General features: G+C 44.5%; 1 pseudogene; it reads left to right on the top strand.

Annotated features, from left to right (window-relative positions):
- The first annotated feature begins 856 nt into the window (after nucleotides 1-856).
- On the top strand, nucleotides 857-24042 carry LOC100411389 (inosine-5'-monophosphate dehydrogenase 1-like; annotated as a pseudogene).
- Nucleotides 24043-24411: the final 369 nt, after the last annotated feature.

The following is a 24411-nucleotide window of genomic DNA, read 5'->3' as shown; positions in this document are numbered from 1 at the left end:
TGACCTCGTAATCCACCAGCCTCGGCCTCCCAAAGTGCTGGAATTGCAGGCTTGAGCCACCGTGCCCGGCCGAAGCAGGATATTTTCTTGACCCCTTTGTGCTACTCAAGACAGAGGGGTGCCTTGTTTACTCAGCATACCGCTGTCTGCCCCTCGCAGGAGGGAAAATACAAACGAACAAGTGCAGGAACTGGAGGGAGCACTTTTGAGTGCTGGTAGGAACAAACTGTTTAATCAGCTTGCTACACTCAACCTCTTGTTGAAGAGAAAGTAGGAAGAAGAAAGTAGGCAAGCAAGTATGAGACCTGGTCAGCCACTTTTGGGCACTGGCAGGAACAAACTCTGTGCAGGCCCAATGGCAGCATCCAGCTGGGGCTACCTGAGACCCCCAAAGCCCCCGAGGGCATGTAACAGTGCTCTTTCAGTTCTGCCGTCCGCTGATGGCTTAGTGTTAACAGTTCAGTGGGCCCTTTGCCACATCACATGAGGGGCTGCCCACCACCGCTAAGGGCAAAGGGCCAGTGTGACAGCACTTTCTTGGTTATCTGCAATCATGGCTCTCAAGCTCTTGTCTGGCTTCAGGAAAAACGTGGTTGCATAAACAAGTTGAAGGATGGTGAATGGGGAGGATTTTATTGAACAATCAAAGTGGCTCTCAGCAGGAAGGGGAACTGGAAAGGGGATGGGGTGGACAGGTAAGATTCCCCTTAAGTCCGGCCATCTGTGGCTGGACTCTTCTGTGAAGTCAAGCCATCCCTCCAAAGTCAAGTCACTTCTCTCTGACATCCAGTCACTTCTCTTTTCTCCAACTGAGTCTGGGGTCTTTATAGGCACAGGATCAGGGGTAGGGCGGGTCATGGGTAGTTTAGGAAAAGGTAATATTCAGGAGGGAAAATGGATAGATGGCCCCACTTTGGGCCGTGGGTTTTAGGCTTTTCAGCTTGAAGGTGAAGTTTTGCCGGGGATCCACCCCTGTCTGCCTGGAATTTCTCTGCCCCCTGCCTCTATCATTTTATTAGTATCTTTTTTGATATGATGTCTTGTACAATTTGTGACTCTCCTCTCTTTCTGAAGAGGGAGACCCAGGCTTCTCAGATCAACTTCCCCTTTGGCTGTCATGCTGCATTTCAATAGAAGAAAAGGTTGACCGACTGGCGCCTCCGGTTTTACCTTCCTATAGGTGACAGGCTAGGCCTTGGGGAAACTCCAGAAGGCACTATTTTTACTTAAAACAAGATCAAGGTCCTAAAACTGTAAACCGGAACCCTTTTGTATGTGATTCCTGAAACTGTAAACCAAAACCTTTTCACATGTGAGTCCTAAAACTATGAACCTACGATTCTTCCACGTGTAACATCTAAAGTATAAGCCTATATAAAGGTAGAACCTTCCTTTGTTAGATGAGCTGCGTTTTCGACAAATTACTGCCTGGTCTCCCAGTGGAATAAACTCCTCCCTCCTTTATTGCGTGTTCAAGAGATCCGTCTCCCGCGACCGATCCTGCTACATTTCTATGAACTATATCTGGATGTTCTCATCTAAACCTATACCTTTAATCAAATCTAATTCAACTAACTACATGTGTTCCATTAGCTCCAGAATCAAGCGTCTCTGGCTGTCAACTGGATATGTCCACAGTAATATTCGAGGTGCAACTCTAAAATCATCATACTTGAAAATGATACCATCTCTTTCTACTTCCCACTGATCCTTTTCATGTGAGTCCTATCTCAGAAACTGTTCCAGGCAATGTGGATAAGGCAGTGAATGAAATAGTCAAAGCTCCTACCAGTTGGAGTTTATTCTAGTTGGGAGAGATGAAAAATAAATGGGTAAATAAACATGTAAAACTGTAACTCTCCAGTGGGTTCACCTTGCCCGCTTCCTAGACAGAGCTAGTTTATGAAGGCAGGGGGACTGCAGTAAAGAAAGGGTCTTTCACTCAGAGCTGGCTGTTTGGGAGTTTTATTATTACTCAAATCAGTCTCCCCAAGAATTTGGGGATTGGAGTTTTTAAGGATAATTTGGTAAGTAGGAGCCAGTGAGTTGAGAGTGCTGATTGCTTGGGTCAGAGAGGAAATCATCCAGAGTCGAAGCTGTCTTCTTAACGCTGAGTCAGCTCCTAGGTGGGAGCCACAAGACCAGATAAGCCAGTTTATTTATCCATCAAGTGCAGAGTTCGCAAAATATCTCAAGCACTGGTGTTAGGTTTACAATAGTGTTGTTAACCCCAGGAGCAATGTGTGGAGGGTCAGAATCTTGTAGCCTCCAAACTGCTTGACTCCTAAGCCGTGATTTCTAATCTTTTGGCTAATTTTGTTACACTAGAGTGCTACAAAAGCAGTCTAGTCCCCAGGAAAGAAAGGAGATTGTTTTTGGAAAGGGCTGTTATCATCTTTGTTTCAAAGTTAAACTATAAACTAAGTTCCTCCCAGAGTTAATTTGGCCTACATACATGAGTGAGCAAGGACAGCTTGGAGTTTAGAAGCCAGACAAAGTTAATTAGGTCAACTCTCTTTCACTGTCATAATTTTCTCAGTTATAATTTTGCAATGGCAGTTTCAAAACATCATGTGGGGAATTACTAGGGAAAAACAAGGAGCAAGATGAATGGATTGAGGAGGTAGAGAACTGTGTTTTATGTAGGTGGTGAGGAAAACCCTTCCTTGCTAAGGAGGTGATGTTCGAGAAGAGGGCTGAAACAATGGAGGGTTGGAGCCAGGTGAAGATCCGTCCAGGAGGACTATTCCAGGCGGAGTCCCTAGGGTGAGAGCGGGTCTGGTTGGTTTGATTTGTAAAAGCAAGGAACTCTGGGTGATTGCGTTACCAGAAAGAGGTCCCAATTCAGACCCCAAGGGAGGGTTCTTGGATCTTGTACAAGAAAATGAATGGTGAGTCCACAGAGAAAAGTGAAAGAGAGTTTATTAGAGAAGTAAAGACATGAAAGAATGGCTACTCTATAGGCACAGCAGCCCCAGGGAATGCTGGTTGGATATTTCCATGGTTATTTGTTGATCTACGCTAAACAGTGGGTGGATTATTCATGAGATTTCAGGAAAGGGGTGAGGAGTTCCCAAAACTGAGGGTTCCTTTCCTTTTTAGACTATGTAGGGTAACTTCTGGACCTTTCCATGGCATTTGTAAACTCTCATGGTATGACCGGAGTGTCTTTTAGCATTCTAATGTATTACAATTAGCATATAATGAGCAGTGAGAACGATCAGAGGTCTCTGTCATCACCATGTAGGTTTTGGTGAGTTTTGGCCCACTTCTTTACCACACCTGTTTTATCAGGGGGTTTTTGTGACTGTATCATGTGCTGAGCTCCTATCTCATTCTGTGACCAAGAATGTCTATCTTCCTTAGATTATAGCCCAGCAGTTCTCACCCTTATTTTACCCAGCCCCTGTTCCCAATGGAATCAGTGTAGTTCAAATGCCTCTGACAGCTGTATCGGAACAGAGGTAGGAGGAAAAGGTCAAAGAAATAACATCTTGTTGGCTGTAGCAGAAACTTTGGGTTTCACTTTTACTGATACCAGAAGCCACTGTAGATATAAACTGATTTATGCTTTAAGACTATCTTTTGGCTGGGCACGGTGGCTCAAGCCTATAATCCCAGCACTATGGGAGGCCTAAGTGGGTGGATCACGAGGTCAAGAGATCGAGATCATCTTGGTCAACATGGTGAAACCCCGTCTCTACTAAAAATACAAAAAATTAGCTGGGCATGGTGGTGCGTGCCTGTAATCCCAGCTACTCAGGAGGCTGAGGCAGGAGAATTGCCTGAACCCAGGAGGCGGAGGTTGCAGTGAGCCGAGATTGCGCCATTGCACTCCAGCCTGGGTAACAAGAGCAAATCTCCGTCTCAAAAAAAAAAAGACTATCTTTCTTTCTTTCTTTTTTTTTTTTTTTTTGAGACAGAGTCTCTCTCTGTAACCCAGGCTGGAGTGCAGTGGCATGAAATCGGCTCACTGCAACCTCCACCTTCTGGACTCAAGCAGTTCTGCCTTAGCCTCCTGAGTAGCTGGGACTACAGGCACGCACCACCATACTCAGCTAATTAGTGTATTTTTAGTAGAGACGGGGTTTCACCCTGTTGGCCAGGCTGGTCTCAAACACCTGACCTCAGGTGATCCACCTGCCTTCGCCTCCCAAAGTGTTGGGATTGCAGGCATGAGCCACCGTGCCTGGCCTTAACCTATCTTTCTAAATGCCTCGTAGAGAAGAGGCTGCAGGGAATGTATCAGTCAGAGTCCAGTCAAAAATTAGAAACCACCCTAGGTATTTCAGGGCAACCCTGATTGGAGCAAAAAAGGAAAAGAGGAGTCTTCTCCTTCCTCCTACTCTCCTGTCTCCCTATAGCGCCCCATTGTCAGAGCTAGCAGGAAGTCAGGGGGCAAAGGAGGGCTGTAGCTTTTCAGGGCAGGCTCCAGAAAGTTTTGTGTCACTTAGGAATGAAATAAAATGCATGTCAAAGAGAAATCCGCTCACAATGGGTTAAATAATTAAGGGTTTTTTTTTTGGTGTTTTCTTCTTTTAATTATTATTATTTTTGAGACAAATCTGGCTGTCTCGCTGAGGCTGGAGTGTAGTGGCACATCTCAGCTCACTGCAGCCTCTGCACCCCAGGTTCAAGTGATTCTCATGCCTCCACCTCCTGAGTAGCTGAGACTGCAGGTGCTCGCCATCACACCAGCTAATTTTTGTGTTTTTAATAGAGGCAGGGTTTCATCACGTTGGCAAGGCTGGTCTCAAACTCCTGACCTCAAATGACCTGCCTGCCTCAGCCTCCCAAAGTGCTGGGATTATAGGTGTGAGCCACTGTGCTCAGCCGATTATTACTATTTTTAAGATAAGGTTTTGCTCTGTTGCCCAGGCTGGAGTACAGTGGCACAATCATAGCTCACCGCAGCCTCCGAATCCTGGGTTCACAACCCAAATGCCCATCAATGATAGACTGGACAGGGAAAATGTGGCACATATACACGGTGGAGTATTAGGCAGCCATCAAAAACGATGAGTTTGTGTCCTTTGTAGGGACATGGATGAACCTGGAAACCATCATTCTTAGCAAACTGACACAAGAACAGAAAATCAAACACCGCATGTTCTCACTCATAGGTGGGTGTTGAACAATGAGAACACATGGACACAGGGAGGGGAGCATCACACACTGGGGTCTGTTGGGGGAATAAGGGAGGGACAGTGGGGGGTGGGGAGTTGGGGAGAGATAACAAGGGGAGAAATGCCAGATACAGGTGATGGGAAGAAAGGCAGCAAATCACACTGCCATGTGTGTACCTATGCAACAATCTTGCATGTTCTTCACATGTACCCCCAAACCTAAAATGCAATTAAAAAAAAAATCCTGGGTTCAGTTATCCTCCCAAGTAGCCTACCCTATTGGTGCATACCACTATGCCCAGCTACTTTTATTTATATATTTATTCATTTATTTTAGCAACAGGATCCCAATGTGCTGCTGGTTCAAGCTGGTCTTGAACTCCTGGCTTCAAATTATCCTTTCTTCTTAGCCTCCCTAAGTGCTGGGATTACAGGTGCTCCACTGTGCCCGGTGATTTTTATAGAAAGAAATGTGGGGGTTGGTGACTGTTAGTGTTGGTTCTTTTATTTTATGGTGTTAGCCCTTGCATCTTTGAGATTCTTTGGCTGCTACACTTCCAGCTGTCACATTCAGAGCACCTAGAAGGAGGAAGGGAAGGCACCAGCTCCCAGAAAGCCTTGATCCTAATTTTGCTCACCGCTCATTGACCATAATCGTGTCACATGACCACCCTTAGCTGCAAAGAATGGGGAGGTGAGTGCTAGTTTTTCTTGCTTCTCTAGTGGATGTTGAGGTAGACAGTAGCGGCTACTGTCTTATCTAAGGGGAGTCAAGCTTTAGAATCAATCTGGATAAGAGTAGAGAATGCTGTGAAGAATTCAATAAACAGAATTCTTTAAAGATGTTCCTTAAGGAAAAGAAGTTTCTACTAGGATCTGACCACTGCAGTAGATGCTAGCCCCCACTTGCGGCTGAAGCACAAGTGAAATGTGTCTAGACTGAATCAAGGTGTGCTGTACATATGAAGTGTGCACCAGATCCCAAATCGTAGTGTGTAGAAAAAGAACTTAAAGTGTGTTAACAAGAATTTGTTATGCTGATTACATGTTGAAATGACAATACTTTGGATATACTATAAACATTTATTTCATCTGCTTTTTAAACTTTGTTTAATGTGACTTTGCGATAAATTATGCATGTGGCTTGTTTAGTATATCTATTAGATAGTGTTGCACTAGATTATTGAATGACCCTTTCTTTCTCTAAAGAGAGCTTCTGTCAACCTGCCTCTAAACCAAATTTTCCTCTTCTGGGCCGGGCGCAGTGGCTCACGCCTGTAATCCCAACACTTTGGGAGGCCTAGGTGGGTGGATCACGAGGTCAAGAGATCGAGACCATCCTGGTCAACACGGTGAAACCCCGTCTCTACTAAATGTAATATTTATTGCCCAGGTAAAATAAGGAAACTGAGGCAGGTATAAAAAAAGTGAGAAGCCAATTTATTCAGCTCCCAGGCAACCTCAGTGGTCCAAGAGGGGCCAGAGAAGTCACACCTGGCTGTTCAGGGCATGGGGTTTTATGGGGTGTGCAGGCAATTGATTGGTTACTGGGGAAACAAAGAGAAGGCATTTCTATTGGCTGTTGAGGAGTAGGAAGTACATGGAGTTAATGTAGGAAGTACATGAAACTAGCTGCCATTGGTAGGTGGGCAGGACCTTGGGTACACGGGCCTGCCGGGGGTGTACGGGGCAGGCTGTTGCTGGGCAGGGAATGGTGGGGCTTCTTTTAAAAAAAATTTCTCTGCAGGGTTTTTTAACAGCGGGCTGGAGGTTGGATGCATAATTTAGTGCTGAGTGTGGGCTTGGGCATGGTATGCAGAGGCAGGTGCGGGGAAGCTTTGTGGGGAAGCCAGATAATGAACTCAGGTGATGACGCAGTTATCAGGCACAGAGAGTGATGAATGTGTCCGTTTGACTCCCGGCAAGGCAACTGGCCTTACACTAAAAATACAAAAAATTATCTGGACATGGTGGCATGTGCCTGTAATCCCAGCTACTCAGGAGGCTGAGGCAGGAGAATTGCCTGAACCCAGGAGGCAGAGTTTGCAGTGAGCCAAGATCGTGCCATTGCACTCCAGCCTGGGTAACAAAAGTGAAACTCTGTCTCAAAAAAAAAAAAATTTCCTCTTCTAAGGGTGCTAATTGTCATAGTTTTCTGAGTCTGGGCATAACAGCATTTCCCGTGACCTGATAGCTCCAAGGGCACCTTCTAGTGATGGGTTGAAAAAACAAGCCAAATTCCTTTGCTAAGAAACCTGCCCCAACCATTATGTATATTTCAACCTGAGGTAGATAAGAACGAGAGATCTAAGATGGCTGATCACTAACAGCTCAGGATTGTAGCTCCCAGTGAAAGTTCAGAGAACGAGAGGACGCCACACTTTCAGACGAATTTTCGTTGCTCATGGACCAGCAGATTTCTAGTGGAGGAGCCCCACGGGTCGCCAGTGTGACTCTTGTGGCCGGCGCAGCGGTTTTGCCAGCGCCTTGGCGCGGCAGCTCTTCATGCAGAGTAAACGGGACTGGTTCCCTTACTGACCGGTGTTTGGAGCTCCGGGAAGGCAGAGCCCCTTGTTGCGGACTCAAGAAGGAAGCCAGACCAGAGATTCCCAGGCAGAAGAGCACCATCAGTCTTATCGCTGCTATTTTGGCCGGCGCAGGGGGTTGCTTGAATCCCAGCACTGGGAATCAATAAATTGGACATCGACTCAGAAACCTAATTAGAAAGGCGGTAATTGTAAAGACGACAGATGGATAAATTTATAATAAAGGGAAAAAACCAGCCTAAGAAGGCCGAGCATACCCAAAATCAGAACCCCTCTCCCTCTACAGGGGATTGCAGTTCCTCATCAGCAACAGAACAAGCCCTGATGGAAAAGGACTGTGTTCCATTATCTGAAGTAGGCTTCAGAAGGTGGATGATAAGAAACTTCTGGGAATTAAAAGAACTTGTTCTAACCCAATGTAAAGAAACTAAGAACTTTGAAAAAAGGTTTGATGAAATGCTGAAAAGAATGGACAATATAGAGAGGAATATAAATGAACTAACGGAGTTGAAAAATACAACACGAGAACTTAGTGAAATATGCACAAGTTTAAATAGCAGAATGGATCAAGCAGAAGAAAGGATATTGGAGGTCAAAGACCAACTTAATGAAATAAAATGACAAGATAAGAATAGAGAAAAAGGATGAAAAGGAATGAGCAAAGTCTCCAAGAAATTTGGGACTATGTGAAAAGACCCAATCTACATTTGATTGGTGTACCTGAATGTGATGGAGAGAATGAATCCAAGCTGGAAAATACTTTTCAGGATATTATCCAGGAAAACTTTCCCAATCTAGCAAAGCAGGACACTATTCAACCCCAGGTAATACAGAGAACACCGCAAAGATATTCCTCAAGAAGAGCAACCCCAAGGCACATAATCGTTAGATTCACCAGGATCGAAACGAAGGAGAAAATACTAAGGGCAGCCAGAGAGAAAGGCCAGGTTACCCATAAAGGGAAGCTGATTAGACTTATAGCAGATCTCTCAGTGGAAACCCTACAAGCCAGAAGAGAGTGGGGACCAATATTCAACATACTTAAAGAACAGAACTTTCAGCCTAGAATCTCATATCCTGCCAAACTAAGCTTCACAATTGAAGGAAAAATAAAATGTTTTATGAACAAGCAAGTACTCAGAGATTTTATTACCACCAGGCCTGCTTTACAAGAACTTCTAAAAGAAGCATTATACATAGAAAGGAACAACCAGTATGAGCCTTTCTAAAAATATACCAAAAAGTAAAGAGCATCAACATAAAGAAGAATTTACATCAACGAATGGATAAAATAGCCAGTTAACATCAAATGGCAGTAACCCTAAATTTAAATCGACTAAATCCCCCAATCAAAAGATACAGCCAAAACCTAACGGTATATCCAAAGATACACAAAGACTCAAAAGAAAGAGTTGGAGAAAAATTTACTGACCAAATGGAGAGCAAAAATAAATAAATAAACAGAAAGCAGGAGTTGCAATTCTCACATTTGATAAAATAGATTTCAAAGCAACAAAGATACAGTGGTAAAAGGATCAATGCAACAATAAGAGATCTTAATACCCAGATACATAAGACCCATAACGAGATTTAGACTCAACGAGACAGAAAATTAATAAGGATATCCAGGACTTCAACTCAGAGCCGGAACAAGTAAACTCAATAAATATTTATAGAGTTCTCCATTTTAAATACACAAAATATTGATCGGCCATTATTAATACCCATTTTTAGAATGAAGCAATATTCCTGTTCTCTCTCCCTCTTTTTCTTCCTCTTTCTTCCTCTCCTTCTCTCCTTTTTTTACTTTTCAGCATCCTAGTTCCTCACCTCTACTCAATACATTCCTCTGAACACCTGATTCCTTGTGATTCTCCCATCCCACTGAAACCTCCAATCCATAAAAAAAAAAAAAAAAAAAAAGAACGAGTATAATAAGGAAAAGATTTCAGACAGGGATCAAATTATTCCATATTGGTAGCACCCTGAGACTATCAAATGAGACAATTTGAATAATTGGCTGGAGTAGGGAGCCCAACTTAAATTAGTCCCTTATTTAATCCTTACTTCTTTTTTTTTTTCTGGAAGCAAGGAATCATGCAATTCCAATTTTGCCCCATCCTTTTTCATGACTTTATATTAAAAATGTCTCCAGTGGCTGTGATGAAAAGAATGAATGAATTGGAATATGAAATCTACAGCCAAACTGTGGTGTGTATGTCCTAATCCCACGAACCTATCAGTATGTTACCTTAAAAGTGCTAAGGCCTTCATGGATGTGATTAAGTTAAGCGCTTTGAGATGGGGAGATTATCTTGGATTATTCAGGAAGGTCCACTCTAATCTCCTTGGTCCTTAATGCAGAAAACTTTTCTTAGCTGGAGTAGAAATCAAGTGATGTGACATTAAGGGCTTTGAGGATAAAGGAAGAGGCCGTGAGCCAAGGAATGGGAGTGGTGTGATGGTTAACACTGAGTGTCAACTTGATTGGACTGAGGCATACAAAGTATTAATCCTGGGTGTGTCTATGTAGGTGCTGCCAAAAGAGATTAACGTTTGAGTCGGTGGGCTGGGGAAGGCACATCCACCCTTAATCTGGTGGGAAAAATCTAATCACTGCCAGCAATTATAAAGCAGGCAGAAAACCGTGAAAATACGACATGTTCGCCTCCCAGCGAACATGGGACTCCAGGTTCTTCAGTTTTGGGAGTCACGCTGGTTCTCCTTGCTCCTCAGCTTGCAGACAGTCTATTGTGGGACTTTGTGATCATGTACGTTAATATTTAATAAATGCTCATATATATATATATATATATGCAACTGGCAAAAAGACCCTAAATATTCTTTTGTCTTCTAGCAGATCTGAACGATGAATGTTGATAGAAACCTGGGTAACAAATGGATATCTCTTCTACCACTTTTCCCCGATTATGTTGTTCTAGTTGTCTGTGATTCTTATTGTCAGCGCAGTGCAGTGCTGAATTTTCAAATAAAGTCTTGCTTATGAGGCTGGCAGTATTTCATTATTTATGACTTCGTTCAACTTCATCTAGTCTAAACACAAAATAGATATAAGTTGTGTTTTTCTGTTGCTGATAGCAAAATTCTCTTGCATGAACATATTTCTTTACCCAGACAAAAGATGTTGAGCAAGGCGTGATAGTTTTTGCACAGTACAGTTGAGGAGGATGGAGAGAATGACTGCTACAGTATAAGTAAGAAACTAAGAAAAAACTCAAGGCAAAGGAACTCAATCTATAAGCCGGTAAAACTGGGATATAAACATGAAAATTAAAAAGACACATCTTTTTGGCCAGGTGTGGTGGCTCATGCCTGTAATCCCAGCATTTTAGGAGGCTGAGGTGGGCAGATAAGGAGGTCAGGAGATCGAGACCATTCTGGCTAATCTGATGAAACCCCATCTCTACTAAAAATACAAAGAGTTAGCCAGGTGTAGTGACGGGCACCTGTAGTCCCTATTCGAGAGGCTGAGGCAGGAGAATCATTTGAACCCAGGAGGCGGAGGCTGCAGTGAGCCGAGATTGCACCATTGCACTCTAGCCTGAACCACAAGAGCAAAACTCCGCCTCAAAAAAAAAAAAAAAAAAGAATCTTTAGGGCCTTTCTTGTTACTATAACCCAGAGTCCTTAAGTCTGCCTGCCATATTGAGTCCAGATCAAATACTCAAAGTGCATGCATATAAATGTGGGTATCTAGTGTACTCACCTATAATGTTGAGGAGTCCCAGATCCGACTCCTGCTCCAATTCTCTCTTTCATCATTTTGGACCATCTGACTCTATCTCTTTATACTGCTTCAGGTCTGTCCAATCTGCATTGTTCTTGTGCTTTAAAACATGACCCACTGACACAAGGCTATTGTATACGAAGGACTGGGATAAAAGACAATCATTTGCAACAGACAGAATCAGAGAGCACTGGTAATAAATCTCATCCACCATTCTCTGCCCCAAGGAACCTCTTTCTGGTTGTCTCTTCTCTAGCATCTCATTCTTTCATCATGTTCCTTCAGCCCATTTCTGCTCTGGCTTCTCTAAGTTCCAGGGATTGGAAACCTAGTCCTTCTGGAGCCTGGTCAGAGAAAGCCCACTTAGCCATTTCCGGCTTAGATCATTCTCTCCGTCTCCAGGGAGGGCTCTATTTAAATTCTTCATGAAGATCCAGTTAGCTCCCTTCATTCCTTCTTCTCTAATCTAGACGAGTCCAGGCCTTTTTGTTTTACGACCAAAGGGCTCAGTAAGTCATTTTTCTAAATGAAAACATAAGAATTTCCATGATGTGAATTCTGCTAACCCTACAGGCTAAAAATGTGGCTAGTCGGTTGAGGTTTTTTTTTTTTTTTAATAATCATGTTTTCCTTTCCAGGATATATTTCTCCATCTATTCTTGTTGTGTAAGCCCACAAATAATTGTATTAATATAAGACGTTGGTTTAACAAAATGCTATTGCAGCACATTGGAAAGTGGTCCTACCCATCCAAGGGGGACAGGAAAGTGCTTTTAAGAAGAGAAATGACTCTTCTTAAATTAGGGTTAGATACTAATTGTATGTTATGCTCTGGAGTGATGCCAAAAAGACAACTTGCAATGAAATTTTTCTCTCCTTTAGCATCACAGCAATGGATAGGGCAACTTCTAAATGGTGTTATGGATTTCTCAATTTCCCTTTACAGTTTAGGGAAATATTTTCAAAATATATGCAGTCTAGAGACTGTTACATTAGAATCACCTTTATTTTTTCCTTTTTAAAGGTAGCTTCTCGCCCAGGGACTCCCTTGCCCAAGTAAAGCGGGATCTTCCATGCGGGGTGCTAGTGACATGCATTTTTAAAGCTCCAATGTGATTTTTATGGTTAGCAAGGCTTAAAAACCATATCCAGAATAGAGTAGTTTCTAAACATAGAGGAAACCACTGAGTATTCCAATAAACCTATGGTAGTCCTTGCATTCACAGCTCCCCAGAATAATATTTTAAAACAAGGAGTAAAATAAAGAGTAATTTTAGGCGAGGTATAGTGGTTCATGCCTGCAATTCCAGCACTTTGGGAAGTCAAGATGGGAAGGTCACTTGAGGCCAGGAGTTGGCGATCAGCCTGGACGACATAGTGAGACCCTGTCTCTACAAAACTATCAAAAAGTCAGCTGGGCATGGTGGCACATACCTGTAGTCCCAGCTACTCAGAAGGCTGAGGTGGGAGGATCACTTGAGCCCAGTGGGTTGAGGCTGCAGTGAGCTGTGATAGCACCACTGCACTCCAGCCTGGGTGAGAGTAAGACTCTGTCTCAAGGGGGGAAAAAAGAGTAACTTTACACTGGTGAAAACCTAACTCTTCTTCCAGGTGATCACGGTTAACATTAATAGTAGTAAATGATGTTGATAATATATACCTATAATATGATATGAAGGGATGAAAATTGCACTTTCCCTCTGTTGCCTTCTCTCCAAAACCCATAATTCTACTCTAACCCTGAGAAAAACACCAGACAAATTTCAGTTGAGGGACACTTTACAAAATACCTGACCAGCACTTCTTAAATCTGTCAAGGTCATAAAAAACAAAGTTTGAGAACTCACAGTCAAGAGGAGCCTAAGGAGGCATGGTGACCGAATGCACTACGGTTTCCTAGGTGGGATCCTGGAAAAGAAAAAAGACATAAGGCAAAAACTAAATAAATCTAAGGAAAATATTGGCTGGGTATGGTTCACACCTGTAATTCCAGCACTTTGGGAGGCTGAAGCTGAAGGATTGCTTAAGCCCAGGAGTTTGAGACAACCTGGACAAGATAGGGAAACCCCATCTCTACAAATAGTAATGATTTTCTTTTAATTAGCAGGATGTGGTGGCAGGCACCTGTAGTCCCAGCTACTTAGAAGGCTGAGAAGGGAGAATTGCTTAAGCCTGATAGATCAGAGCCACAGTGAACCATGATGGCGCCACTGCACCCCAGCCTGGGCAACAGAGGTGAGACTGTCAAAAAAAGAAATTAGAGGGAGGGAAGGAGGGAGGGAAGGAAGGAAGGAGGAAGGAAGGAAGGAGGGAAGGAAGGGAGGGAGGGAGGGGAAAAACAAAGGAAGGATGGAAGGAAGGAGAGAGAAAGAAAGGAAAAAAGGAAGGATGAAGGAAGGAGAGAAAGAAAAAAGGAAAGAGAAAGAAGAAAGAAAGAAAGAATTGACTTTATTTAATAATATTCACATGGGTTCATTAATTATGGAAAATGTACTCTATTAATATAAGATGCTAATGATAAAGGAAGCTGGGTGTGGAGGATATGAAACTCTACTATCTTCACAGCTATCCTGAAAACCTATACTTATTCTAAAATAAAAAGTTTATTTTAAAAGTTTTTTTTTTAAATTGAAAGTTAAGACAGAGCAAGGCTAATCTACACTGGTGTTGTTGGCATTCCCTCTGAAAGTCAACTACCTAGTCCATCAATCAAAAATCCACCTCACAGGTTACTATCATTAAAGTTAGAAAATTAATCAAACAGTTGACATCAAGATGTATATTACCATTAAGCTTAATTCTTCTACACATTTTACACATAATATTTCCATATTGTAGAATTCCAGAGGGTTCTAGTCTCACAAAGTGAGACTGGGGAAAATCATTTCTATAAAACACAGTGTGAATATTTCTGAAAATTGTTCTAACTGCTGACTTGTTTATGCATTAGAAGTAGAAATTATCCCAATTAAACTTCTAGTGAGCAAAACATACAGAAGACATATTTAAGTTCAAGCCACTGGTGCTCCATGTTTATTTCCCAAGTGAGTCTACCAGGAATAAAATAAAAGGCTATCCCCTAATGTATCTGGTCCCTATACCAAGAATCTTCTTATAAATGAATTCTGCTTTCACCTTCTCAACAAGCAGGACATACATGCTCTCCCATCAGTAGTTACCCTGCTCTCTTCCTCCTCACTGAGTTTCTAGATAATTCACTCTCCTCCAACTGAGGTCCAACACACCACTACACCTGATTTGATCAATGTATCTACAGATCTCTAACCCTGCTCTCCTTCTCTGTTCCTGTAAAGACCTGGGAGGTTGGTTTTCCTCTTAAATGTAGAAGATGGGGCGGGGGGCAAGGGGGAGGCGCGGTTCTTAAAGACCTACCTGTATTGTCTTGGTCAAGGTTTTTTTTTTTTTTTTTGAGACGGAGTTTTGCTCTTGTTACCCAGGCTGGAGTGCAATGGCGCGATCTTGGCTCACCGCAACCTCCGCCTGCTGGGTTCAGGCAATTCTCCTGCCTCAGCCTCCTGAGCAGCTGGGATTACAGACATGCACCACCATGCCCAACTAATTTTTGTATTTTTAGTAGAGACGGGGTTTCACCATATTTACCAGGATGGTCTCAATCTCTTGACCTCGTGATCCACCTACCTCAGCCTCCCAAAGTGCTGGGATTACAGGTGTGAGCCATCGTGCCCGTCTGGTCAAGGTTTTTTAATCTCTAGAAACTGAGTCCTAGTCATGGTAGCTCAAATAAAAAGATAAGAGTTGGAATAGTAACTGAAAAGATGCAGACGTGTCTCAGGTAAACCAAGGCAGGAAGGACACAGTCTATTGTTAGGGCACATTGGAAATCCAACCAATCTTTACCACTCAGAGTCACCTGACTGGCTGGCATAGGGCACAATTAGCCAGACTGGGGGAATAACTTGGTGTGGATACCCCTATTCTTACAGGGACCGAGGTTCACACAGGCTAGCATACTGACACGTGGGCAGCACATCTACCTAACAGATAAATGGCCTGTTGTCTTTCTCTACAGGGTCTGGGTAGAAATAGATGCCGTATTTTTTATTTTACTTTTCGAAGGAAATTCACAAGATACATCAAGAAAGCTGAGTTCTTCCTTGAGTGACAGGAGAGGTAGTGAAGAACCTATCAAGTTATATCATTCTCCTGCACAGGTTAGGAAAGGTTAGAAACCAGAGGGAATTCATTTCAACAATTATGTAGCCCCTGGTATGTGACAGGCATTGCGATTAAACAGGCTGATATAGGATATATCAAGGATCGATCTTCTAGGAGCTCATCATTCAATAAGAAGATCATGCTGTAATTGGAAATAAAGAATTGTAACAGCAGAGTTCATAGTGTGCCATAAATCAAGCCCTGGGAAATTCAAAAGCGGCAGACTAAGCTCAGAGGTTACCCAGCAGATGGTTCTTATGGTTCTTGTTTTCCAGGGCGCCCTGCTTACCCCTGACTTTTCATTCTCATCCTTTGTCTATCCAGAGGAGTCATCTACTACTTAGGTAAAGACTAAAAGCATCATCGCTTTCTTCCGTTTTTTTTTTTTTTTTTTTTTTTTTTGTGAGATGGAGTCTCACTCGCCCAGAATAGAATGCAGTGGTTCCATCTCAGCTTAGTGCAACCCCCACCTCCCTGGTTCAAGTGATTCTCCTGCCTCAGCCTCCTGATAGTCGGGATTACAGACTTGCACCACCACACCTGGCTATTTTTTTGTATTTTTGGTAGAGATGAAGTTTCGTCATGTTATCCAGGCTGGTCTCAAACTCCTGACCTCAAGCGATCCACTCACTTCGGCCTCCCAAAGTGTTTGGGATTACAGGCATGAGCCACCACGTCTGGCCAGCATCATCACTTTCAAAGACAGCAGGTGAAGGGTGGAGAGAAGTGTAGTCATTAATTTCACTTTTAAGAAAGATGTGTTTCTAGCTCACTAAATTAACAGCCTAAGAACAGCCCCTAAAACAATTGTCATAAATGGTGGTTGGATTTCCTAGTGCTATTTCTATCCAATTACCCTTCATGGATAGTAAGAGTAAATAAATTCCCTGGTCTGGTTATGAAACCTAATGCCTAATGTCATTTCTCTGGGAAGCTATTCCTCAACTTAAATCACCAGATTGCAGTGGGGCTTTGTAGAACTCAGTTGGCAAAAGTAGAACTGTTGAGGAAGGTGCAAGCCCAACCACAGACCTGCCCTTCCACACCTGCCAAATACATCGGCAATTCAAGAGGATCAGGAAGTTAACTCTGAGAAGGAGATCATAAGTTACTGTAGCAAATTAATTGAATTACCAGCTGGAGAATTCCCAAAGGCAAAGGACTTTCTGTGCACACATAGATAGATTTCTGTTATTATTTTCATTCTTCCCTTATAGGAGTAAAGAAAATTCTTCACTTGTAGGAGTAAAAAAAAGTAGAGAACACAGCTGTGAAAATTATGGATTTGCAGTCTATCTTTTCACTATCTAACACTCCAAAAATAATGTTCTAACCAATTTTCATGGATGAAAACAGCTGACATGGAAATAAACTTTCACTGTCTAAGCTGTGAAAGATATTGCTGCTCTCCCTCTTGGACCTGTTGAGCGTTTTTTGTGTTTTGAGTTATGAACATAAGCAACCAGCTGCCCCTAATACCTAAATTACAAAGTTTAAGGTAAATGAAAAATAAATAGGTCAAGAAGGCAAGGCAGGCCCGGCGCGGTGGCTCAAGCCTGGAATCCCAGCACTTTGGGAGGCCGAGGTGGGTGGATCACGAGGTCAAGAGATCGAGACCATCCTGGTCAACATGGTGAAACCCCGTCTCTACTAAAAATACAAAAATTAGCTGGGCATGGTGGCGCGTGCCTGTAATCCCAGCTACTCAGGAGGCTGAGGCAGGAGAATTGCCTGAACCCAGGAGGCGGAGGTTGTGGTGAGCTGAGATCACGCTATTGCACTCCAGCCTGGGTAACAAGAGCAAAACTCCGTCTCAATTGAAAAAAAAAAAAAAAAAAAAAAAAGAAGGCAAGGTAAAGTCAATCCTTCTATGTGTTCATTCAGTTGCTATTAAGTCACTTGCAGATTTCGCTATTTGCTGGGCACTATAGTTTGGCACTGGCAATAGACTGGTACACAGAAAAGATACGTTCCTTGTTCAAAGCCTAAAGAAGAAGTAACAGCTAACAGTTATATATGGCTACTAGTTTAAAGACTGTTTTGAGCATGTTCTTTTTTAACTTTTAATTTTTGAGGTTATATAGTGACTGTATATAATATTTATGAGATGTTTTGATACCGGCATGCAATACATAATAATCACATCATGGAGAATGAGGTAACCATCCCCTCCAGCATTTATCCTTGGTGTCACAAACAATCCAATTATACTTTTAATTATTTAAAAATGTACAATTAACTTATTATTGACTATAGTCACTCTGTTGTGCTATCAAATGGGTCTTATTTATTCTTTCTATTTTTTTGTACTTATTACTAAGCATATTATATTAAACTCATGTATTAATTATCTCTATTGATTAGGTGCCCTTATTATCCCCATTTTAGATAGGAGGAAACTGAGGCATAATGAGTTTAAAATGGGCTGGTTGCAGTGGCTCATGCCTGTAATCCCAGCACTTTGGGAGGCAGAAGTGGGTGGATCACTTGAGGTCAGGAGTTCAAGACCAGCCTGGCCAACATGGCAAAACCCCGCCTCTACTAAACTTACAAAAATTAGCTGGGTGTGGTGGTAGGTTCCACCTACTTGGAAGGCTGAGGCAGGAGAATTGCTAGAACATGGGAGGAGGAGGTTGCAGTGAGCCAATCATGCCACTGCACTCCAGCCTGGGTGACAGAGTGAGACTCTGTCTCAAAAAAAAAAAAAAAAAAAAAAAATGATAATCACAATCTCTTTATTGACTATATAACTTCAAACCAATTTAAGGTCTCTGAAGGTAAGTAACACCCATAACTCCTTTCAAACTGTGAATCGTGGTATTATAGATGAGTTTCCTAAGAACAGTTCTGTGGTAAAGGCAGATCTAAAAGATGTGCTTTTATGCTGGTGACTTTAGTCCTCAGACAAAAAAAAAGCCTTCCAGTTAAAGACAGAAGGATCGTGACCCTAGACATACAGTGTTAAAACTGCATTCTGTCAGGAGTTCGAGACCAGCCTGAACAACATGGAGAAACCCCATCTCAACTGAAACTACAAAATTAGCCAGATGGGGCGGCTCATGCCTGTACTTGGCCTGTACCAACTACTTGGGAGGCCGAGACAGGAGAATTGCTTGAACCCGGCAGATGGAGGTCTGGTGAGTGGAGATCGCGCTATTGCACTCCAGCCTGGGCAACAGGAGCAAAACTCCTCCATCTCCAAAAAAACCCAAAAACTAAAACAAAACAAAACCTGCCTTCTGTAGCTCATTCTGCCATTGCTCTGTGATGAAATGTCCTGAGAAGTCTTTGTCTTCCATCTTCCTGCATTTTGTACAAACATTTCTTGTGAGATTAGTGTCTGAATGGAGCTTTAGCTATTTTCACGTTATTATAAATAGTGTTCTTTGTAGAAAAATAAAGTTTGTATCATTAGAAAAACCAATCAAAATGATTGAATTTTGTCCTTTAACAATAATGGGTAGGTACATCTGCCCCTGGTAGCTCAGTGGTGTGCACTGCTAAGTGAATCAAGCCTTCTAGTCTAGCCATGGAGGACACAGCTTTTCTCCCTTTCGAGCTAATTGGTATCTCAGCCTCATCAGCACTGTGATCTCAACAGCCAAGCATACTGGAGCAGCTCAAATGCTAATAATTTTAATGGCAGAGATATGTACATATGGTTAGCTTACAATTAATGTACACTTTGCTACATTTTTTATGATTGCAAGAAAAAAATGAAAGCAACAGAAGTGTTCGAAATAGGGAAATAGCTAATTAAATCAAGACACAAGTATCCTGGAAGGTTTATTTGTTAGATGATTGAAATATTTAAAAAGGTAATCAGAGCAGCAGGGCGGCAGCGGCTGGCGGCTGCACGGGTGTTGCTGTGAGGTCGAGGGGTCTGGTGGCAGCCTGGCGGGCTACCTGATCCTCCGTGGCCCGGCCACATGCCTGAGGACAGGCTCACTGCACAGCAGCTCTTTGTCAGCGCTGTACCTACAACGACTTCCTGATCCTCCCAGGATTTATAGACTTCATAGCTGATGAGGTGGACCTGACCTCAGCCCTATTAGCATTTGAGCTGGCCCAGGGTGCTTGGCCAATGAGAGCAAGCACAGTGCTGATGAGACTAAGATACCAATTAGCTCTAAAGGGAGAAAAGCTGTGTCCTCCATGGCCAGACTACAACGCTTGATTCACTTAACAGGTGCATGCCATTGGGCTACCAGGGGGAGATTCACCCACCCATTATTGTTAAAGGACAAAACTCAAAACAACCCGATGTGAACACCTGCGAGGCAGCCAGCCGCTGCTGCTCTAATTACCTTAAATATTTCAATTATCTAACAAATAAACCTTCCAAGACACTTCCGTCTTGATTTAATTAGCTATTTCTCTATTTCGAACACTTTTGTTGATTTCTTTTTTTTTTTTTTTTGACGTAGTTTCGCTCTTGTTACCCAGGCTGGAGTGTGCAATGGCGCGATCTCGGCTCACCACAACCTCCGCCTCCTGGGTTCAGGCAATTCTCCTGCCTCAGCCTCCTGAGTATCTGGGATTACAGGCACGTGCCACCATGCCCAGCTAATTTTTTTGTATTTTTAGTAGAGACGGTGTTTCACCATGTTGACCAGGATGGTCTCGATCTCTTGACCTTGTGATCCACCCGCCTTGGCCTCCCAAAGTGCAGGGATTACAGGCTTGAGCCACCGCGCCCGGCCCTTTTTTTGAAATTATAAAAAATATAGCAAAGTGTACGTTAATTGTAAACTAACAATATGTACATTTCTCTGCCATTAAAACTGAGATCATGCTGAAGATCACGCTTATCTCCTTCCCCATGAACACTGCGACAGAGGCGGACATGGGCATCGCAATGGTCTATGGGATGTATTGGTGCAGTTGGTTCCACAACTGCACCGCAGAGTTCCAGGCCAAGGAGGTGCAGAAGGTCAAGGAGTTTGAATGGGACTTCATCACAGACACCATGATGCTGAGCCACCCCCACACCGCTCACTGTGGAGGCCGAGAAGCAGCATGGCTTCTCTGGTATCCCCATCACTGAGACGGGCACCCTGGGCAGAAAGCTGGTGGGCATCGTCACCTCTCGAGACTTTCTTGCTGGGAAGGACCACACCACCCTCCTCAGTAAGGTGATGACGCCAAGGATCGAGTTGGTGGTGGCTCCAGCAGGTGTGACGTTTAAAGAGTCAAATGAGACGCGCCACCTGCTGCCACAGAGCCACCTCCCACCACCTCTAGCCAATCAGGCTTCAGCTGAGTGGGTAGCTCCGCCCAGCCGCCGCTTGGGTCTGCGCTGAAGCGCATGCGTGCTGTTGGAATCGAGTCAGTGTCTTTGAATTCCGGAGGCGGCATTCGGTCGTCCGAGGCCTGTGCGGCTACATGTCGAGTGTTTCAGGTGAGGAGGTACTTTTAAACACGTCGCAAAATAGGGGTGAAGATAATTTTTTAATTTTTGAGGGTGGGACTATCCTGCAAGGTGTGGCTGTGGTCTGGTTTTGCGTGGCCAATTTCGCCTCCGGCTGGGGCAGGCTGCGAAAGGGATCCTTGGGAAGTGCTGGGATGGTTTGGCTGGGTCGGGTCAGAAGCCGCACCACCGTCCTTCTTTCCTAGGACCCTAGGAAACAACTTGGCACCTGTAACCTTCCACTGGGTTGGACATATATAGTCCTCTTCTGATCTGGCCTCATCTGTTGCAGGGAGGTGGGATTGAGTAGGTGTCATTCCGACCATTCCTTTCGTTTTTCCTATTTGAAGCCAAAAACTTAGAAGTCATTCTTGGTTTCTCTTCCCTTTTCTCTACATCCAATTCTTTTATCACGGCCCGCTCTGTCTACTTCCAAAACATAGCACGAATCCAATCATTTTCCACCTCTGCACCCTAGGCCTAGTGCAGGCTGCAGTCATCCTTTACTGGACTTCTCCAGCAGCCGTTTATTTGGTTTATTGCCACCACTTGACCTCTAACATTCTCGTCTCTGCACTGCAGCTAAGATGATCTTCAAACACAAATCAGATGGTATTGCTCCCTTCTCTAACCTTTTCCCCTTCCCCTATGTTTTCCCATGACATTTAAAATCCAAACTCTGGCCTGCAAATCCCAGTGTGATCTGTCGAGTCCCTGGTTAAGTTCTGAGTTCATCGCTTATTACCTTTTACCTCTTTCATTCCACTCCCTCCAGACTGATGTTGTTACTCTTTCTCCTTCCTTCCTCTCCCTCCTTCCTACTTTTCTTTTCTTTCCAGAGTTGGGTTGGGTGTGGTCGCTTACGCCTGTAATCCCAACACTTTGGGAGGAGGCTGAGGCAGGTATGGATCACTTGAGGTCAGGAGTTCGAGACCAACCTGGCCAACATGATGAATGAAACCCCTTCTCTACTAACATACTACAATTAGCTGGGCGTGGTGGCGCGGGCCTATAATTCTAGCTACTGGAGAGACTGGGACAGGAGATTTCCTTGAACCCAGGAGGTGGAGGTTGCAGTGAGCTGATCAGGCCGCTGCACTCCAGCCTGGGTGAGGAATGAACTCTGTCAAAAAAAAAAAAGGAAGGAAGGAAGGAAGGGAGGAAGGAAGGGAGGGAGGGAGGAAAGAAGGAAGGAAAGAAGGAAGAAAGGAAGGAAGGGAGGGAGGAAGGAAAGAAGGAAGAAAGGAAGGAAGGAAGGAAGGAAGGAAAGAAAGAAGGAAGGAAGGAAGAAAAGAAAGAAAGAAAGGCAAATGAGATCGTGTAGCCTAGCAAGAAAGGGAAGCCTGTTGTCAATGATCGTGATGAGCTGGTGACCATCACTGTCCGCACCCACCTGAAGAAGCACCGAGATTACCCTCTGGCCTCCAAGGATTCCCACTAACAGCTACTGTGTGGGGCAGCTGTGGGCAACCGTGAGGATGACAAATACTGCCTGCACCTGCTCACCCAGGTGGGCATCCACGTCATGGTCTTGGACTCGTCCCAACGGAACTCGGTGTATGAGATCGCCACAATGCATTACGTCAAACAGAAGTACCACCACCTGCAGGTGATTGCTGGGAATGTGGTGACAGCAGCCTAGGCCGAGAACCTGACTGACGCTGGTGAGGACGCGCTGCACGTGGGCTTGGGCTGCGGCTCCATCTGCATCACCCAGGAAGTGATTGCCTGCAGTAAGCCCCAGGGCACTGCTGTGTACAAGGTGGCTGAGTATGCCCGGGGCTTTGGTGTGCCTATCATAGCCGATTGCGGCATCTAGATCATGGGATATGTGGTCCAGGCCCTGGGCCCTTGGAGCTTCCACAGTGATGATGGGCTCACTGCTGGCCGCCCCCACGGAGGCCCCCAGCCAGTACTCAGACAGGGTGCGACTCAAGAAGTACCAGGGAATGGGCTTGGCTGCCAGGGAGAAGAGCAGCAGCAGCCAGAAACGATACTTCAGAGAGGGGGATAAGGTAAAGATCTCGCACGGTGTCTTGGGCTCCATCCAGGACAAAGGGTCCATTCAGAAGTTCGTGTCCTACCTCACAGCGGGCATCCAGCACGGCTGCCAGGATATCGGGGCCACAGCCTGTATGTCCTTCAGTCCCTGACGTACTCAGGAGAGCTCAAGTTTGAGAAGCGACCATGTCGGCCCAGATCAAGGATGGCGTCCGTGACCTGCAATCTTAAGAGAGAAGTGGCTACACTGAGGCCAGTGGTGGAGCCGAGGTGGTGGAGGGGCACACCCCAGTGTCCACCTTAGGGCACAGCCTCCCTCCATAACTGGGTGGTCCACGGATTTGCACTACGGTTTCCCAGCTCCTTTCCAGGGAGAGAGGAGGGGAGGTCCTGAGGGGTCTGTGGCCCCTCACTGGGCATCCCCTGCAGAGTCAGGACTGCTCATTGGGCCAGGCTGCCCTAGGAGACCCTGCACCCAACCCAGCCAGCCAGGTTCTCAGGCCCTGCGCCTGCCTCAGGTCTTTCTTGCTTCAGCCTGCTCCAGCCTGGCCCCCATCCCAGGGGCAGGCAGTCCCTCCTGGTTTTTCCTGTAGGGCACTTCCCTGCCCCCAACCCCACAGGAAATGGTGCTCTCCTGGCCCTGCCTCTGGCTCTTCCCGGGCTGCTGCCCCTTCAGCCATGTAGTGCTTCTGAGCTCCTGGCCTGGGCCAAGGGGAGCTCTCTGCCCGCTTCCCCAGCCCTGGGCTACCCTTGGGTCCTGCTTCTCAGTCCACGCCCCTGTCCCAGTCATTCCTGACTTACCACCGACCCCAGGGTACCATTTCTGCCTTCTCCTCAGCTGCAGTTGAAGGCTTTGCACCCAAAAAAACCCCCAAAATTAGCCAGGCATGATGGGGGGCGTCTGTAGTCCCAGCTACTCAGAAGGCTGAAGCAGGAGAATTGCTTGAACCCAGGAGGTGGAGGTTGCAGATTGTGCCACTGCACTCCAGCCTGGGTGACAGAACAAGCCTCTGTCTTAAAACAACAAAAACAAAAACAAAACAAAACAAAATCCCGAAATGTGTATATATATATATATATATATATATATATATATATATATATTTAATATCCAGAGGCCAGAAGACTGGCATAAAATTGTCACGCTCCCTCAGACAATTCTGACAATTCTTTAAAGAAAAATCCTTTCTTGGCAGGGTGCGGTGGTTTATGCCTGCAATCCCAGCACTTTGGGAGGCCAAGGCTGGCAGATCATGAGGTCAGGAGTTCGAGACCAGCCTGGCAAACATGGTGAAACCTTGTCTCTACTAAAAACACAACAAAATTATCCAAGTGTGGTGGCAGGTACCTGTAATCCCAGCTACTTGGGAAGCTGAGGCGGGA

Source organism: Callithrix jacchus, chromosome 21, assembly GCF_049354715.1.
Source record: "Callithrix jacchus isolate 240 chromosome 21, calJac240_pri, whole genome shotgun sequence".
NCBI classification, from domain to species: domain Eukaryota; kingdom Metazoa; phylum Chordata; class Mammalia; order Primates; family Cebidae; genus Callithrix; species Callithrix jacchus.
This window is presented reverse-complemented; position numbering and strand designations above follow the sequence as displayed.